The following is a 17,362-nucleotide window of genomic DNA, read 5'->3' on the forward strand; positions in this document are numbered from 1 at the left end:
GATTTGTAATGTTATTATAATTTTTATTAAAATTTTTTTCCAGCTTTATTGAGATGTAACTGACATATAACATTGTGTGAGTTTAAGGTGTACGAGGTGATGATTTGATACATCTGTATACACATATATATTGCAAAGTGTTTACCACAGTAAGGTTAGTTAGCACATCCATCCCCTCACATTCATTATTAGTTTTAAAATAATGTATTATGGGGCTTCCCTGGTGGCGCAGTGGTTGAGAGTCTGCCTGCCGGTGCAGGGGATACGGGTTCGAGCCCTGGTCTGGGAGGATCCCACATGCCGCGGAGCAGCTAGGCCCGTGAGCCACAATTGCTGAGCCTGCGCGTCTGGAGCCTGTGCTCCGCAACGGGAGAGGCCGCGATGGTGAGAGGCCCGCGCACCGCGATGAAGAGTGGCCCCCACTTGCCGCAACTGGAGAAGGCCCTCGCACAGTAAACGAAGACCCAACACAGCCATAAATAAATACATAAATAAATCCCATAAAAAAAAAAATAATGTATTATGTATCCTTGAATTACTCTTATTATTTAGGAATATTTTTCCAAAAGATTTTTTGCGGGGGGGGAAATACAATAATATTGTAGAAGTTTTAGAGAATACAGAAATTAAGTATTAAGAAGGAAGTCATATAATCACCCATAATATGACTGTGTAGAGACAATCACTGTTAATAATGTAGGATATTTCTTTCAGTCTTTTTCCATGCACATATTCTTAAATATTGAGAGTGTACTATAAATACAATTTCATATTATGCTCTTCTGGATTGATATTGTTTTGTAAGCATTTACCCATATAATTGAAAGCATTCACAATTATATTTGATAGCTGCATTATATTTTTTAATGTATCATTTATTAATCATAGTCCTATGGTTGGGCATTTATTATTTGCTACATTTTAGTACACTTGATTTTTTTTTTTTATTTGGTTGTGCTGGATCTTAATTTTGGCAGGCGGGCTGCTTAGTTGCGGCTCGCCAGCTCCTTAGTTGCGGCATGCGCCCTTCTTAGTTGTGGCATGTGAACTCTTAGTTGCAGCATACATGTGGGATCTAGTTCCCTGACCAGGGATTGAACCCGGGCCCCCTGCATTGGGAGTGTGGAGTCTTAACCACTGTGCCACCAGGGAAGTCCCACACTTGATTTTTTTAGAGTAGTTTTAGGTTTATAACAATTAAGAGGCAGGTGCAGAGGTTTCTCATATACCCTCTGCTCCCACACATGCATAGCCTCTTCCATTATCAAGATCGCTCACCAGAATGGTGTATTTTTTAGCAAGGATGCACCTACTTTGTTTCTTTTTTAGATGTTTATTTTTAAAAATTAAAAAATTTTATTTACTTATTATTTTTATTTATTTTATTTATTTATTTTTTAAGGCAAATCCATTTATTCATTATTTTTGGTTGCATTGGGTCTTCGTTGCTGCACGCGGGCTTTCTCTAGTTGTGGTGAGTGGGGGTTACTCTTCGTTGTGGCGCACAGGCTTCTTATTGTGGTGGCTTCTCTTGTTGTGGAGTACAGGCTCTAGGCACGCGGGCTTCAGTAGTTGCGGCGTGTGGGCTCTAGAGCGCAGGCTCAGTAGTTGTGGCACACGGGCCTAGTTGCTCCACGGCATGTGGGATCTTCCTGGAGCAGGGCTCGAACCCGTGTCCCCTGCATTGGCAGGCAGATTCTTAACCACTGCGCCACCAGGGAAGTCCCAGGATGCACCTACTTTTACACATCATTATCACCCGAAGTCCATAGTTTACCTTAGGGTTCACTCTTAGTGTTGTATATACTATGGGTTTAGATAAAAATATAATGACATATATCCATTATTATAATACCATACAGAGTATTTTTACTACCTTAAAAATTCTCTGTGCTCTGCCTATCATCTCCCCTCCCCCGCCTGGCAAACACTGATCTGTTTATTGTCTCCATAGTTCTGCCTTTTCCAGAATGTCATGTAGTTGGAATTAAACAGTATGTAGTCTTTTTAGATTGGCTTCTTTCACTTAGTAATATGCATTTAGGTTCCTCCATGTCTTTGGGGGCTCATTTCTTTTTAGTGCTGAATGATATTCCATTGTCTGGATGTACCACAGTTTATCCATCCACCTACTGAAGGACATCTTGGTTGCTTCCAAGTTTTGGCAGTTTTGAATGAAACTGCTATAAATATCCATGTGGAGGTTTTTGTGTGGACATAAGTTTTCAAGTTCTTTGGGTAAATACCAAGGAGTATGATTGCTAGATCATATGGTAAGAGAATGTTTAGTTTTATAAGAAACCACCAAACTGTCTTCCAAAGTGGCTGTACCACCCTTTTCTTGTCTTATTGCATTAGCAAGGACTTCAGTTCCACATTGAAAAGAAGGGCTGAGAGGGGACAACATCCTTGTCTTAAAGCTTTGAGTTTCTCACCATTAAGTATGATATTAGTTGTAGTTTTTTTGTATAGTCCTTATCAAGTTGAGAAAGTTCCCCTCTACTTCTAGTTTACTGAGAGTTTTTATCACTAATGAGTGTTGGATTTTGTCAAATGCTTCTTCTGCATCTATTGATATAATCATGTGATTTTTCTTTTTCAGTTGGTCAATGTGATGGATTATGCTAATTGATTTTCAAATGTTGACCCAGCCTTGTATATCTGTGATAAATCCTACTTGGTCATGGTGTATAATTCTTTTCAGACTTTTTTGGATTCGATTTGTTAATATTTTATCAAGGATTTTTGTACATATGTTCATGAGAGATATTGGTCTGTAGTTTTCTTTTCTTATTATGTCTTTATCTGGTTTTAGTATTAGGGTAATGTCAGCCTCATAGAATGAGTTAGGGATTATTCCCTCTGCTACTGTTCTCTGAAAGAGATTGTAGAGAATTGGTATAATTTCTTTCTTAAATGTTTTGTAGAAATCACCCATGAACCCATCTCAGCCTGTTGCTTTCTGTTTTGGAAGGTTGTTAATTATGGATTCAATTTCTTTATGATCTATATGATTTAAAAAATTAATTACAAGTATTACTTTGATAAACACAATAAAATTTTTTAATAATGTGAAATTGAAAAAAAACCAACAAATTTCTAACAATGCTGGCAGTCACTGTCTACTGAGCATGATGAACTAGATGTTCACAAATAGGACACGGAGATTTATCCCAGTGATTTCCCTTGCACAGTTCAATAAAGATCAATCTGATATTGACCAATTACTGGTAGAAGTTCTCAGTAGGGAAAGAATCCTGAGTAAGTAGGTGGCACAAGGAGCCAGTTCTCATTTGCTACCTTATTGAGGAAACTAAGACTGTTCTTAAATGGAAAAGAGCTGAAAACATTTTCTGTAACATTTGCCTCATTAAAATGAGGCTAACTGCTAAACTTTGCTTCTTGGTTCATATTTCATTAATTAAAATATTTTATAGATAAAGATACTGATATAATTCTGTCATTAAGAAGAACAATACATTAATGATTCTATATTTGTTTTTTTAATATCAAAGGTTATTCATGTGAATTGAAGGTTTCTAACATGGTTGATGCCCTAAATGTAAATTCACATTTTTTAAGCTTGTTTCTAAGGTATAAAGGATGACCTATAAAGTGCAAACACTTTTTTGTAGTATCTACTGGAACTGACAAAATCCTCTAAAATACAAATGAAAGCATGTGAAACAAAAGCTTCAACATCAAAAATCAGTAGAAAAACACTCAAAGAAAGAGGAAAGAGAGAAAATAGCCTGAGACCAATAAAAAAAAATGTAATAGTACAAAAAGAGAAAAACCAAAACCAACTGTAGAAATACAAGTTTCAAGCAGAATGTTAGATCTGCTTGGCATCTCATGAAAATACTAGAGGAAAAACAGATTAGGATAAAACTAATGTATTTGTAAGTGCTATAAAAATTAAGATAATACTTAAATGTTTTATGCTTAGTAAAAGTATATAACTATATAATTAAATCTATACTATAGCCAATCAGCAATGCCAAAGATTAATTGAAAAATCAAATTCAAGACACGGAAGGACTGAGTAAGAGAGTTATAGTATTACCAGCGCAATTATTGACCTAAGCATTAGGACACAGAAATACAATTGTAGATTTTTTTTTTTAACGTTTTTATTGGAGTATAATTGCTTTACAATGGTGTGTTAGTTTCTGCTTTATAACAGAGTGAATCAGCTATACATATACATATATCCCCATATCTCCTCCCTCTTGCATCTCCCTCCCACCCTCCCTATCCCACCCCTCTAGCTGGTCACAAAGCACCGAGCTGTTCTCCCTGTGCTATGCGACTGCTTCCCACTAGCTAGCTATTTTACATTTGGTAGTGTATATAAGTCCATGCCACTCTCTCACTTTGTCCCAGCTTACCCTTCCCCCTCCCCGTGTCCTCAAGTCCATTTTCTAGTAGGTTTGTGTCTTTATTCCCATCTTGCCCCTAGGTTCTTCATGACCTTTTTTTTTTTTTTTTTTTTAGATTCCATATATGTGTGTTAGCATACAGTATTTGTTTTTCTCTTTCTGACTTACTTCACTCTGTATGACAGACTCTAGTTCCATCCACCTCACTACAGATAACTCAATTGCGTTCCTTTTTATGGCTGAGTAATATTCCATTGTATGTATGTGCCAACAACTGTAGATTAAAAAGAATTTCTGAGGAAGTACTAGACTAGCAGCTTAATCAGGGTTGTAATGAGCATTTCCTAGAATTGGAAACAAAAAATAAGCCGAGCCTGAAGTTCAAAAGTGTTCCCAGTGTCCTGTCAAATATTATCATTTAAAACAAGAAATCTGAATAAATATTTTAAATTGTTGAACTTTAATAATAAAGAATGTTTTTGGCAACCAAGAAGGGATAGATAACATTTAAAGAAATACCAAATAGAATTATTTTGGAACTTGGAATCTAAATAAAAGGCCATAGGGCTTTCCTGGTGGCGCAGTGGTTAAGAATCCGCCTGCCAGTGCAGGGGACACGGGTTCGAGCCCTGGTCCAGGAAGATCCCACATTGCTGCAGAGCAACTAAGCCCGTGTGCCACAACTACTGAGCCTGCACTCTAGAGCCCACGAGCCACAACTACTGAGCCCGAGGGCCACAAAAACTGAAGCCCGCGCACCTAGAGCCCGAGCTCTGCAACAAGAGAAGCCAGCCAATGAGAAGCCCGCACACCGCAACGAAGGGTAGCCCCTGCTTGCCGCAACTATAGGAAAGCCTGCGCGCAGCAACAAAGACCCAACGCAGCCAAAAATAAAAATAAATAAATTTTTTAAAATAAATAAATAAATAAAAGGCCACAGGGACTTAAATCAGTATCCTTAAGATACATAAAGCTAATATGTCTCATCAATGTTGAGAAATAGTGATAATTATAACAGCTTCCATTCATTGTACCTTACCTGTGTGACAAGTACAGTTCTAAGTCCTTTTACTCATTTAATTATCAAAACATAGATGAGTTAGATCAATACTGCCCTTAGACCTGGGCAAGAGGGCTCTGCCTGGGCCTCTACTTTAGAAGCTTCTCTCTGCTCATGATTTACACCATTTAGGAGCCAGGGAAATGTTTCTTCACATCACTTATACTATGTCCTCAACACAAAAGGTGATTGCTTCTGAAAGCTGTGCAGGTCTTTGGGTTGTACCCCTGCCAACATTGGAAACGTGGTTTTAGACTTTGCAGAGGATTTCACTGATGTAAACATGCAGGTAAACAAAAACAAATGAACTTATCAAGTCCTGCCCTTCAGATAGCGTGGATGCAATAGAATCTTACAAAACGAAATAGCTTTTCCCCAGTAGTTTCCAGTGTCCATTTTCCCTCCCTTTGTGTTCTAATCAGTAGTTCTGGAGATACTCACAAATTATATAGTATTTGCTGCAAGTGCACACGGCAGCTGGGGAACACTTCGTTATTAAGCAATTCATACTCCTCTTCAACATTCATATAAGTGGTTTTCCATTTAGCACGTGAGAAGCAGGATATCGATTCTTTCTATTAGCACATTGAATGTGGGTATTGGATAGTTTGATGTTTTGCTTTTATAAAAAGATCCTTAAGATTTCATTAAAGTTTCAAAAAATTAAATGGGGAGCTGTACTTCACCTCATGATGTAGGAAGTCCCAAGAAAAAGCTAGGTAACCTGCAAAATCATAACTTTTCTTGAGCCCAGGAGAACTGCGGTCACAAGTCAACCAACTTCACTGAAGTCCAAAGAGTGGCAAGATCCTGCAAAGAGAGATGTGACCCCAAAACGATTTCACCTTTGACAGAGCGTAGAGGTAGAGGTGGCCCTTATGCAAATGGGTAAGATGAAATCAGGTAAATTTTAATGAATTCTTAAAGACCAAGTGTGGGCTAGCATGTCAATTTATAATAGGTATAGCAGAGGAAAACACAGAAGTTATTCAAGAACAGACAAAATAAATGGACTAAAATGATTAATAGGTAATCTCCCCCAACACACACTTTTGAAGATATGACTCCATATTTTTTTTTTTTAAACATTTTTATTTGACTCCATATTATAGCAGTGTTTATGAACACAACAAAAGACGAAAAGAAATTATAATACCCAGTTGGACAAGGGGTCTCAAGGCTGACATTCTCATGCACTGCTGGAGGAAGAGTCTATTGAAGACAAGTTGGCAAGATCGTAAAAGATCTTAAAAATATACATCTCTTTGATCAAATAATTCCAGTTTCAGAAATTTATCATGTGATGATAATAAAAAGATATAGAGAGATTTACTTACAAAATTGTTTATATTTGTTAGGGTCCTAGCATGAAACAGATGGCACACTTAAACTGGATAAGTGCGGAGAATGTAATGAAGGACTATTTACAAAGACATGAGTCAGATTCAGGGAAGCCTACAAGGGTCGGTGGAGTACTTGGGCTAGCAATGATGGGGACACCCCCCTACGCATGAAGGTGCAAGGGGAGGGACTGTTCCAGGAGCCCAGGGAGAGTAGCCGTAGGACAGAACCTGCCACCAGATGAATTCAAGTTCTTATGTTCATGGACGCCACCAACTAGTAACCCTTCAGGGAGGACCTGGGGAAATAAATACCCTTGTGTCCCTCTTTTTCTGCTGTCTAATTTCTTGCTGGTGCCTCCCATTGATCAAACCCACAGGAGAGGGAGGAAGGTCAACGATGCACTCTTGCAAAGGTCAGCTTCCTGAAGCAAATAGCATGGTGGAGACGGGTAGAGGATGAACATGGGCTAATAAAATATCTAGCACAATGTCTGATGCAGCACTACTTCTGGTGGTAAAATATTGGAAACCACCTATGTGTCCAGCATTAGGGAATTTGCTGAACAACTTAGGATAGGTTCAAATATGGGAATACAACGCCACCATTAAAAATGATGTCCTGGAAGTATTTACTAAGGTGAAAAGATGCTCATAATATATTGTTGAATGAAACAAAATTTTATGTACAGTCTGATCCCAATTTTATATCAGTATTCTCTGTGTGTGTGCGCGCACGCATTTATGCATTTGAAGTGTCTGGAAGAGCGTATGGTCTAATGTTAACAGTGCTTCTTTTGGAGTGGTGAGATTACAGATAATTTTAATATTCATAACTTTGCTTCTTGGTATATTCTGCTTTTTCTACAATGTATAATAAAAAAAAATTAAAGTTCCTTTTTAGAAAAATGAGAAATACGGCATAATCCCAAATTAATTCTGTGAGTTAAATAGGTGCTGTCCTTAACATTGACAAGGAAAAATCCTTAAAAATTCTATTAGAAGCCAATTTCATTTTTGAACATAGTTACAAAATTCTTAAATGAAATTCCAGCAAAGAATTGAGCAATAATAATTATTGTATATAATTAGATGCCAATTATAATACTGAGTGACTTACCTGGTTATCTAACTTTTTCATACAACACTATGAAGTAGGTATTAACATTTCCATTTTTAGGCGGGAAAACCAAGGCTCAGAAAAGTCATGACCAAAGTTACATGGCTATTAAATGATAAAACAGTATTCAAAGTCATAAACCCTGTCTTTACCTAAACCCTGTGTTGTTAACCACGCTATGACTAAGCCGAACTTATCTCCAAGCTTACAAGACGAGCAGATCACAAAGAAAACTCTGAATATATTACTTCATGTCAACAACAGAATGAATAGTGAACATCAGAAGATTATAGACATGGCACAGGCACTGTATAATATTTAACAGACTCTCAGAAGCTAGAAGCAGGTAGATACTTCATTAACTTGGCATCTATATCTTTAAAAACAAGTTAACATGTGTACATCAACTATACTTCAATTTAAAAAGAGGTCAACATCACACTATAAATTAACTGGTCACTGTCATAATTATTTAGAATACTTTTAGGGATTACTGTCATTGCTTTAAGATGGCAAAAGTGGTTAGGAAAAAAAAAAAAAGATCAGAACATTTGTCTAGTAGCTTGATGGAAATTCAGTCATTAATTCAGTAAATATTTACTGGGAACATACTATGTGTCAGGCACTGTACCAGGCATTGACCAATTAGTGGCAAAGGATAATAATAGCTAACATTAAAGTAGAGCTTGCTATATGCTACCTTTTTTCCTAAGCACTTTAGATATACCAACTTGTTTAATCCTTATACAACCCCATGAGGCAGTTACTATTACAATTGTTCCATTTCACAGATGAGGACACTAAGGCACAGAGGGGCTAATGCATCATAGCTAATAAGTGATGGGGCTGTGACACAAAATACAGATAGTCCTAGCCTAAGAGTCTAAGCAATTAACCATTGTGTAAATACCCCTCTCTAAACAAGAAGTAATGGTCTCTGTCCTCATGGAGATTTATGATTTAATGGCAAACAAAGACATGAAACCAAACACGAAATTAAATACACAGTTTCAAATAGTAAATGCTAAGGAAGAAGAGACTAACAGGAATCGCTTACTTAGATGGGGGCAGGGCAGTCAGGGAAGGCTGGGCTGAGGAGGAGCCCATCAGATGAAGCGTGGGTGAAGGGCCAGGGCCAGTGGGAGAGCCCGTTAAGAGGCCCTGGGACGGTGTCTGGAAGGATGGTCCCAGCGGCTGGATGTCCCTGCAGGAGTCTGTGAACATTTGTAGGTCATGCTGAGCAACTGGTTTTATTTGAAGAGTGATGGGGAGCTTTTGAAGTTTTGTTTTTATATTAATGAAGTGTTTGTCTTCACTACAGATGTTTCATCTGCAGATGTCTTTTATTTTTTATTCACCTGATGGCTAATCCGTCCTGCACATGGGACTCACTCCAACATCTTCTGTGGTCACGGGTGATGGTGCCTGAATTCCGCTCTGGCCTGAGTCTCAGGCAGACAGCCCCTCACACCCAAACCTGGAATTTCAAGTTGATTCTCAGAAGGTTAGAGGGACACAGTACTGAGGGTGGTATGACGTAGTTACTATTATAATTATTCCCATTTTGCAGATGAGGAAACTCAGGTACAGAAAGTGGTGTTTGCCATAGATTTCAAACGGCCATCGTGGACCAAGTCCAGGATTTCTTATTGAATCTGAATAGCGAGTTCTACGTTGGCAGTTTCTGTATACTTAGTTTACCACACGGCAGTCATTGTACTTCTTTTTCATGGTCAAGCTGTGCGGTCCAATATGGTGGCCACTAGCCACATGTGGATATTCAACCTTAAATTCATTAAACTTAAACAACATTAAAAATTCAGCTCCTCAGTCACACTGGCCACACTTCGAGTGCTCATAGCCATTTGTGTCTAGCAGCTACTTCACTGGACGGCACAGATTTACAGAACAGTTCCATCATTGCATAAAGTTCTTGTGGACAGTGCTGATCTAGAAATTTCTTAATTTGCTCTTTTAAATGGTGAATGAGCTCCACACAGAGCTGTTTGTGGGCAGGTAATTTTATCATCCAGCTTCTCACAATTTTCATCCAGAGCCTATAAAATTCAAATTTTGTAAGCATATTTTATTCTTTGGAGATTGTCATTCCCTAAAGGGCAGAGATTGTGTTCTTTCTCTTTTTCCGTGAAGAGACTTTAAGTTTATTCACTAAATTTAATAAACTTTTGCTGATGCCAATTACTATAGCTTAACAAACTCTGCACGAGGCTGAGCTAATGTCATGTCTGAAGTGACCTTTTATGTTTTTTTAAAAATAAATTTATTTATTTTATTTTTGGCTGCATTGGGTCTTCGTTGCAGTGCGCGGGCTTCTCATCGCGGTGGCTTCTCTTGTTGCGGAGCACGGGCTCTAGGTGCACAGCCTTCAGTGGTTGTGGCTCACGGGGCTCAGTAGTTGTGGTGCGCGTGCTTAGTTGCTCCACGGCATGTGGGATCTTCCCAGACCGGGGCTCAAACCCATGTCCCCTGCATTGGCAGGCGGATTCTTAACCACTGCGCCACCAGGGAAGCCCCCTTTTATGTTTTTTAAGCAATCTCTTTTATTTATTTATTTTTGGCTGTGTCAGGTTTTAGTTGCAGCACGCGGGATCTTTCGCTGTGGTTCTCGGGCCCTTCGTTGCAGCACGCAGGCTTCTCTCTAGTGTGGCGTGCGGTCTCCAGAGTGCGCGGGCTCAGTAGTTGCGTTGCAGGCTTAGTTGCCCCACGGCATGTGGGATCCTAGTTCCCTGACCAGCATTGGAAGGTGGATTCTTAACCACTGGACCACAAGGGAAGTCCCTTTAAGCAATCTCTTGTTGCTAGTTCATACTGTATAGCACAGGAATCAGCATTTCTTGACATACTTTGAAGTCTGAGAAGTTACTCTGTCAGTGTAAGGATGGATAAGTAGATGCCATGGTACATTCTTCTGGCTCTGGTACCAAAGGACTATGGACAAACTCATGCTCCCCTAATTAATTAATTTGCTTAATTGTTAATGGGGGCAGGGAGGGGTGAGGTGAGGAAAGAGACTGGCTTTGAACTTGGTTCTTGTACCTCCAAGTATTAATTGAGGCCTACAACCTGCCAAGCATTGCACTAGACACCCAGGAATAAAGAGGTGAAAACAAGAAGGTCTCTGCCCTTGAAGAACTTAAAAACACGTGAAGATTTATTCCACATGGTCAGTGCCGTGACCGAGGTATCCCAGGGGCTGTGCACAGAGGAAGGGCGACACACCCAGGTTGGGGAGATCAGGGACGGATGAGTGGAGAAGTGATGGACACAACTACAGGAGGCTCAGGAGCAGAGATTTCTCCTAGGAAGGGTGTCCCTCTAGGGATTTGAGTGAGGAAAGAGTTTTCCAGAAAAGCAGGGAGATTAAGACAGATCCATAGAGTGGGTTTGGCTTTCCTTATGCATGTAATTGATCTGCACTCATGACCAGAGGGAAGAACAAGGAACTGAGCTAGGGTATCATCATTATTCTCCTTCTGAACTTGAGCCAGAGTCGATGAGTTTTAGAACCCAGTCAGATGCGAGTTGCAGTTAGTAAAATGCCAGAGAAGGAGGGTGATTCTTTCACCAACTGCTGCCACGATTCTCCTATGGATTTTTGGCACGTCTTAGGAGAGCTGCCCGTGGGTTTGGGGCTATATTAGGAAACGGCCATGGAGGGTGTGGGCAGAGGACTGAGCCAGTTGATCTGTGACAGTTTGTGTGTGTGGCGGGGAGGGGATTGAGGGAAGGAGGTAAGGGAAAATGCAACAAAGAGGTGAGGCCTGGAAACCTGCTTCAGGAACATTCTTACTTGCCATTTTGGCCACCAGACTGTGCAAGAGGGACAGACGTCTCCAGTCCAGTCCATCCAAGACAAGGATCTTGGTTTTAAACCTTGTATCTTCGGTCATGGGCACTTCGTGGATCTCTCTTTTTTTCCACTGGCTTCCCTTTTGATAGGCAGGAGGTCTTTCCTAGGGATTGAGGTAAATCGAGGTAGTTATTTGGTTTGGATCATGGCAGGTCTAAACTCTTTGCTTGCTACAATCTGACCATTCTTGCTCTTTTCCCAAATTTCTCTAAATAGCTCTTTCTCCAGTCAGGCAAGTGGCCTGATCCTGTGCCCACATTCTGTTCATTTCTACCTTCTTGCCTTTGCAATGTCTACCTTGCCTTTCTTTGCCTTGTCTCCCTACCTTTCTTTTCTCTGCAATACCCTCTCTCCTTTTCTTCCTCTGTCCTTTCACAAACTTTACCATTGTTCTCATTGTTCAAGACCCAGCTTAAGCCCCATGTAGTCCATGAAAACTTCCCTACCTACTGTAGGCCACGCTGATCTTTTCCTTTTTTTTTTTCAATTTTCCAAAAAAAACTCCTAAATTTATAGTCCAAATCCTGCCAGGTAACACTGAGACTTAGGGTGTTGAAGAGGGAGAAAGCACTTTAAAGACCACCTAAGCCCTTCATCTTGCCCCATCATCATCTGTCCTTTCCTCTCTTCTTTTAGAGGAAGACTTTTTTATTGAAAGCACAAATATAACAACATCAAAGGACAGAACGCTCATAATCTCATCATCTTAATACAGCAATTTTAAGTATTATACAATTCCTTTCCAGTCATACACATCGCTTTATGTCAATTCATAAACCATTTTATATTTAGTTTTTCTCCATTTAACATTATAACCCAGACACATCTTATGTTTCCTCACAGTTATTGTAACAGAAGCATAACATTGCCTCTTGTTACTGTAATGTAATTAATTGCATCAAGCCACTCTCCTGATACTGGACCCTGGGTTGCTGGCTCTGCCTTTTCAAAAGAATTACATGTTTCTCTTAATTCCATCTCCTCTGAGCTCTGAGAATTTACTCTGGCAATTATCTTTCCCTTGCATTTTTTTTTCATAGATTTTATTTATTTATTTATTTATTTATTTATTTATTTATTTTTGGCCGCGTTGGGTCTTCGTTGCTGCGCACGGGCTTTCTCTAGTTGCGGCGAGCGGGGGCTACTCTTAGTTGCAGTGCGTGGGCTTCTCATTGCGGTGGCTTCTCTTGTTGCGGAGCACGGGCTCTAGGTGCCCGGGCTTCAGTAGTTGTGGCACGTGGGCTCTAGAGCACAGGCTCAGTAGTTGTGGTGCACGGGCTTAGTTGCTCCGCGGCATGTGGGATCTTCCCGGACCAGGGCTCGAACCCGTGTGCCCTGTATTGGCAGGCAGATTCTTAACCACCGCGCCACCAGGGAAGCCCCTCCCTTGCATTTTATTCTCTCGCTGTCTTCAGACACCTTCTCTTCTATCTACAGGGATGTTCAGGCTTATCTATCCTAAAACATACATATCTCAACCCTGCCAGATACCTTTCTCTGTAGCCTCCATTATTTCCCAACCAGCTCATTCTTTTACCCTTGTTATTACCCTTCTCCATCCCCATTTCAACAGAAAATTTCCTTTTAATGACCATGTCATCGACTCCAAAGAGATCTTCTCAGTCCTATTGTCCCTGACATTGACCATGGCCTTCTGAAACGACCCTCTAGGCCCTTGGTGACATCACATTTCAGTCGTTCTCCTCAGCTTTCTCTCAGAGTCTTTCCCTGCCTTTTTCATTGCCTCCTCTTCAGTTTTTCCAACATGAAGGTCTTTCTCAAGGGCCTGTCTTCAGCCCTCTTCTCCGCTTTCCTCTCTTCCCAGGCATAGTCATTTACTCTCACATCTTTAGCTAATAATTCTGTGCAACTGATTTCCATATCTGTACTTTTAGCCCTACCTGCCTTATCTCCCAAGCCTGAGGCTCACCTCCACCACCCACCACTTGTGCTAACATCACTCCCTGGGTGCTGGCCCAGCTCCTCACCGTCAGCGCATTCAACACCCAACCTTTTTCATCCTTCACCCCAGCCTCTCCACTGGCTTCCTTTGATCTACCCTTGCACATATGGCCTCAAAACCTCTGAATCACCTTTTATTCTTTCCTCTCCTCATATTTCATCAGCTGATTTAACATCCAGAATGTGTCTCATCCATTTTCTAATTTCCCCTCAAACTCACAAAGTTTTTAGTTAAAAAAAGTTTAAATACAAAAGCAGTATGCTTGTGTTAAAAATGCAAATAATGTAATATTATTATAGTCCGATGTATTCAGATATAGAGTAACAAATGAATGTTCCTCTCCATGAAAGTGAACATTTCTCTTCAAATATTTACTCCTCAACCCCTCTCCGAATTCTATTTCTTTTCCCAGTGGGAAAGTGGATTTCCAATCCATACTTTTTTTTTCATTAATGGAATTACACTGTACTCTAATCTTGCTTTCTCCCCTCCCTCATGTGATAGATAGATCTTACAGGGAACAGAATAGAAAGTCCAAAAATAGACCCACATGTACGTTGTAATAAATTTTGAAAAAGTATAAAATTGATTCAATGGGGAAATGGTAGTCTTTTCAACAAATAGTGCTATAATAACTGGACACCTAATGCAAAAAGTTAACTGCAAACTTCATCTAGCAAAATATATAAAAGTTGACTCAGATGACTTGTAGAGCTAAAACATTACATTTCTAGAAGGAAACATAGGAGAAAATATTTGTGACCTTGGGTTAGATAAAAATTTTCTTAGATAGGACATAAAAAGCATAAGCCAAAAAAAAAAAAAAATTACAAATTGGACTCCATCAAAGTTAAAAACTTCTGCTTTTCAAAAGGTACTGTTAAGAGAATAAAAGACGGCTTCCCTGGTGGCGCAGTCGTTGAGAATCCGCCTGCCAATGCGGGGGACACGGGTTGGAGCCATGGTCCGGGAAGATTCCACATGCCGCGAAGCAAGTAAGCCCATGCACCACAACTACTGAGCCTGTGAGAGCCCGTGAGCCACAACTACTGAGCCCGCATGCTGCAACTGCTGAAGCCCACACGCCTAGAACCCGTGCTCTGCAACAAGAGAAGCCATCGCAGTGAGAAGCCCGCGCTTCGCAACGAAATGTAGCCCCCGCTCGCTGCAACTAGAGAAAGCCCACACGCAGCAGCGAAGACCCAACACAGCCAAAAATAAATAAAATAATAATAAAAAAAATCTTAAAAAAAAAAAAGAGAATAAGAAGACAAGCTATGGGGACTTCCCTGGCAGTCCAGTGGTTAAGACTGTGCACTTCCACTGCAGGGGACACAGGTTCTGCACGGTGTGGCTAAAAAAAAAAAAAAAAAAAAAGGACAAGCTATGGACTAGGAGAAAATATTTGCAAAAATACTTATCTGAAAAAGAGTTTATATCCAGGATATGTAAAGATACCTACAACTTGATAATAAGAAAACAATGCAATTATAAAATTAGTAAAAGATTCAAACAGGCACTTCAAAAAAGAAATATTAATGGAAAATAAGCACATAAAATGTTGCTCAACATCATTAGTCATCAGGAAAATGCAAATTAAAGACCACAACAAGATATCACTACATGGCTACTAGAATGATTCAAATTAAAATGACTGATAAAACCAAGAGCTAACAAAGACGTGGAACAACCATAACTCTCATACGTTGCTGGTGAGAATGTAAAATATTATATCCACTTCGGAAGACAGTTTGGCAGTTTCACGTAAAGTTAAATATACATTTGCCACATGATGTAGCAATTCGAATCCTAGGTTTTTACTTAAGAGAAATGAAAATGTGCTCACACAAAGGCCTGGAAGCAAATGTTTATAGCAGCTGTATTCATAACAGCCAAGACAAAACAGAATTGAAGACAACCCAAATGTCCATCAGTTGGTGAGTGGATAAACAAATGGTGGTGTAGCCATTCAATGGGATACTAGTTAGCAATAGAAAGGAACAAATTACTGATGTACGCAACAACTCGGATGAATCACAAGACATTATGCTAAGTAAAGGAAACTAGACACAAAAGGCTACATACTGTGTTATCCCATTTATATGAAATTCTGGGAAAGGCAAAGCTATAGAAACAGAAATCAGATTGGTGGTTGCCAGGGATTGGGGTAGGGGCAGGGGCTAGACTGTAGGCTGGCACAAGGGAACTTTTCTTTTTTTTTTTTTTAAAGGGTTATTTATTTATTTATTTATTTATTTATTTATGGCTGTGTTGGGTCTTCGTTTCTGTGCGAGGGCTTTCTGTAGTTGTGGCAAGCGGGGGCCACTCTTCATCGCGGTGCGCGGGCCTCTCACTATCGCAGCCTCTCTTGTTGCGGAGCACAGGCTCCAGACGCGCAGGCTCAGTAACTGTGGCTCATGGGCCCAGTTGCTCCGTGGCATGTGGGATCTTCCCAGACTAGGGCTCGAACCTGTGTCCCCTGCATTGGCAGGCAGACTCTCAACCACTGTGCCACCAGGGAAGCCCCAAGGGAACTTTTTAGGGCAATAGAAATGTTCCATATCTTGAATGTGGTGGCAGTTACTCATGGCAAAACTCATTGAGCTGTATGTACACTTTAAAAACAGGTGAATTTTATCTGATTGAATTATTTGGCTGAATTTACCTGTCTGAATTAAGCCTGGCTGAAAAAAAAAGAAAAGAAAGAAGAAAGGAAGGGAAAGAAAAGCAAAAGCAAAAACAAAACAAAGCAAAACAAAAAAATATATATATATTTTGAAGTGGAATTTTCCGCACCAGATGGTGAGCTGATTTTAAATTCTGATAGATAAGGCTAAATCATCCACCCAAATGGCTATACCAATTTACACCTCCACCACTAGAATCTGAAAGTGCCCATTTTCCCATACTCTGGCACAAATGGATATAATCAATTTTTAAAAATGTCTGTCTATTTGATCGTGAAAAACCTTATGATTCTTGATACTTCAGTCATGCACTGCTAAGATCTTATCCTAATTGGTCTCTCCACTTGTAGTCTTTTCTCTCGCCAAATCTAATATATTGTTACTATAGGCCTTTCCCTAAAAGGGCCTAAACGTGTGTGGTTCTCTCCAGCTCTGCTTCAATTCGATTCTGCAGGCGCCTTCTGCAGGCCTACTACGTGCGCGGTTTGCGGGTTTCACAAACTCAGAGCATCCTGTATGTTCGTTTCCCAATGACCTAGACAGGAGGCAAGACCTCTAGACGGGAGACAGGATGGGTAGAGCTGTGTGCGCCTTTTCTCGCCTCCTCTACTGCACGTCGAGCTCCTGGGAAGGGAGCCCTACCTTTCCCTCGCTTTGTCCCCGAAGGCTGTCCTACCAACGCAGGCGCCCCACTCACACCTGCTGCCCCGCACAGACTCGAGCCAGAGGAGGAGCAAGAAGCCCGTCACATTCGCGCCGGCCAGGTTCTCCGGCTCTGACCCCTCCTCGTGGGCCTCCCTCCCTGCGGGCGTCCCCGGGGGCGGGACGCGCCGGGCCATCAGGGCGGCGGACCCGGTGTTCCGTGCGGGTCGCGGCGGCGCCGGCCGCCGGCCGGGCCCAGGCCTCCAGCGTCCCGCGCGTCCCCTCCCAGGAGGCGGA

The sequence above is a fragment of the Balaenoptera ricei genome, chromosome 9 (assembly GCF_028023285.1).
Source record: "Balaenoptera ricei isolate mBalRic1 chromosome 9, mBalRic1.hap2, whole genome shotgun sequence".
Classification (NCBI taxonomy): Eukaryota; Metazoa; Chordata; class Mammalia; order Artiodactyla; family Balaenopteridae; genus Balaenoptera; species Balaenoptera ricei.